We start from the raw sequence: 3554 nt of genomic DNA on the forward strand, positions 1-3554 counted from the left end.
GTAGGAAACCCGTATGCAACGTCATACGCACATCATTTGTAAGTAGGCTGTTTAGGTTTCTATGTTGGTAACGCCACGTAGCGCTCTGTATGAAGGTCACTGACTGTGCTGTGTGCAGTCTGTGGCTAGTTTGCATCGTTGGAATATTTGCTGTTGTAGTGTTGGGCAGTTGGATTTGAACAGCGCGTGGCGTTGCACAGTTGGAGGTGAGCCGCTGGCAGTGGTGGATGCGGGGTGAGAGATGGCAGTGTTTAGAGAGCGGACGATCTGGACGTGTGTCCGTTAGAAAAAGGAAATTTGTAAGACGGGATGTCATGGACTTATATATATATATATATATATATATATATATATATATATATATATATATATATATATATATATATATATGTTGCCTTCAGTCCTGAGACGGGTTTGATGCAGCTCTCCATGCAACTTTATCCTGTGCAAGCTTCTTCATTTCCCAGTACTTACTGCAATCCACATCCTTCTGAATCTGCTTAGTGTATTCATCTCTTGGTCTCCCTCTACGATTTTTACCCTCCACGCTGCCCTCCAATGCTAAATTTGTGATCCCTTGATGCCTCAGAACATATCCTACCAACCGGTCCCTTCTTCTTGTCAAGTTGCGCCACAAACTCCTCTTTTCCACATTTCTGTTCAATATCTCCTCATTAGTTATGTGATCTACCAATCTAATCTTCAGCATTCTTCTGTAGCACCACATTTCGAAAACTCCTGTTCTCTTCTTGTCCAAACTATTTACCGTCAATGTTTCACTTCCATACATGGCTACACTCCATACAAATACTTTCAGAAATGACTTCCTGACACTTAAATCTATACTCGATGTTAACAAATTTCTCTTCTTCAGAAACGCTTTCCTTGCCATTGCCAGTCTACATTTGATATCCTCTCTACTTCGACCATCATCAGTTATTTTGCTCCCCAAATAGCAAAAGTCCTTTACTACTTTAAGTGTCTCATTTCCTAATCTAATTCCCTCAGCATCAACCAACTTAATTCGGCTACATTCCATTATCCTCGGTTTGCTTTTGTTGATGTTCATCTTATATCCTCCTTTCAAGACATTGTCCATTCCGTTCAGCTGCTCTTCCAAGTCCTTTGCTGTCTCTGACAGAATTACAATGTCATCGGCGTACCTCAACGTTTTTATTTCTTCTCCATGGACTTTAATACCTACTCCGAATTTTTCTTTTGTTTCCTTCACTGCTTGCTCAATATAGTGATTGAATAAGATCCGGGAGAGGCTACAACCCTGTCTCACTCCCTTCCCAACCGCTGCTTCCCTTTCATGCCCCTCGACTCTTATTACTGCCATCTGGTTTCTGTACAAATTGTAAATAGCCTTTCGCTCCCTGTATTTTACCCCTGCCACCATTAGAATTTGAAAGAGAGTATTCCAGTCAACATTGTCAAAAGCTTTCTCTAAGTCTACAAATGCTAGAAATGTAGGTTTGCCTTTCCTTAATCTATTTTCTAAGATAAGTCGTAGGGTCAGTATTGCCTCACGTGTTCCAACATTTCTGCGAAATCGAAACTGATCTTCATCGAGGTCGGCTTCTACCAGATTTTCCATTCGTATGTAAAGAATTCGCGTTAGTATTTTGCAGCTGTGACTTATTAAACTGATAGTTCGGTAATTTTCACATCTGTCAACACCTGCTTTCTTTGGGATTGGAATTATTATATTCTTCTTGAAGTCTGAGGGTATTTCGCCTGTCCCATACATCTTGCTCACCAGATGGTAGAGTTTTGTCAGGACTGGGTCTCCCAAGGCTGTCAGTAGTTCCAATGGAATTTTGTCTACTCCCGGGGCCTTGTTTCGACTCAGGTCTTTCAGTGCTCTGTCAAACTCTTCACGAAGTATCGTACCTCCCATTTCATCTTCATCTACATCCTCTTCCATTTCCATAATATTGTCCTCAAGTACATCGCCCTTGTATAGACCCTCTATATACTCCTTCCACCTTTCTGATTTCCCTTCTTTGCTTAGATCTGGGTTCCAATCTGAGCTCTTGATATTCATACAAGTGGCTCTCTTTTCTCCAAAGGTCTCTTTAATTTTCCTGTAGACAGTATGTATCTTACCCCTAGTGAGATAACCCTCTACATCCTTACATTTGTCCTCTAGCCATTCCTTCTTAGCCATTTTGCACTTCCTGTCGATTTCAGTTTTCAGACGTTTGTATTCCCTTTTGCCTGCTTCATTTACTGCGATTTTATATTTTCTCCTTTCATCAATTAAATTCAATATTTCTTCTGTTACCCAAGAATATCCACTAGCCCTCGTCTTTTTACCTACTTGATCCTCTGCTGCCTTCACTACTTCATCCCTCAGAGCTACCCATTCTTCTTCTACTGTATTTCGTTCCCCCATTCCTGTCAATTGTTCCCTTATGCTCTCCCTGAAACTCTGTACAACCTCTGGTTTAGTCAGTTATATATATAAATTGGTGCTCGCTGTGTTGCAGTAGTTCGAGTAATGAAGATTTTTGTGAGGTAAGTGATTAATGAATGGTACCGATTATTGTTAGTAAGGGCCATTCTTTTGTAGGGATTATTGAAAGTCAGATTGTGTTGCGCTAAAATAAATATTGTGCAATAGTTTAGTTTAGTTTAGTTAAGTCCAAAAGAGTAGCCCCTAGATCGCTTCGCGGGACTACGCGAGCGACAACTTCGCCCACCATAATTAATCGCACTCTGCACTGCAAGCTGTCGCTACCAATCACTCACCGATGCCGATGTGGTAAGGAATGCCTCATTTGTAGCACTTTGTACTTCTCATGATCAAACACGATATCTGTTGGTGGCTACTTCTTACAGTTCAAGTCGTTTCGCTAAATGAGATTCTCTAGGGACTGGACGATCAGTTATTTCTTGACTTACTAATTTTCTTGTGTTATTTGTATTTTCGGCAGAGAACCGACTTGACGCTGAGTAATTCAAAATTGTGGATAGATGTTGTCCTGTGCTGTAGCAAGGCTACTTCACAATTTATCTGTTCTTCATGATCGACATACCCTATTCCTTAAAGCTATTGCTCGTCTGTTTCCTGTTTGTAACTTTCCTCCTGTACCTTGTTATGTGGCTTATTCTTTCTTTCTCTTTCTTTCGCCTGTGCCTCTTTCCCGCAGGTACGCAGGGTCGGCATGGTTAATTGGATTTGGCAATATTAGATTAAGGGGTGGCTGGATGCGCTTCCTGCCGCCATCCCATACCCCCCGGTACGGAATTAGTGTACCCCAACTCTCTGGGGCTAGTGTAATCCATGAAATAACGCGAAAGTGTTCAGATGTCTGCGAGCCATGTAACTGAGGCGGGACGTGGGGACCAGGCCGGCATTCACCTATGGGGATGTGGAAAATCGCCTAATAATCACATCTAGGCTGCCCAGCACACCGACCGTCGTCGTTAATCCGCCGGGCGGATTCGGTCCGGTGCCGGCGCGCCTACCCGAGACCACGAAGCAGCGCATTAGCGCTCTCGGCTAACGTGGCGTGTTTTATGTGGCTTATTCTGGCAACATAAAT

This window comes from Schistocerca serialis, chromosome 8, assembly GCF_023864345.2.
Source record: "Schistocerca serialis cubense isolate TAMUIC-IGC-003099 chromosome 8, iqSchSeri2.2, whole genome shotgun sequence".
In the NCBI taxonomy this organism is placed as follows: Eukaryota; Metazoa; Arthropoda; class Insecta; order Orthoptera; family Acrididae; genus Schistocerca; species Schistocerca serialis.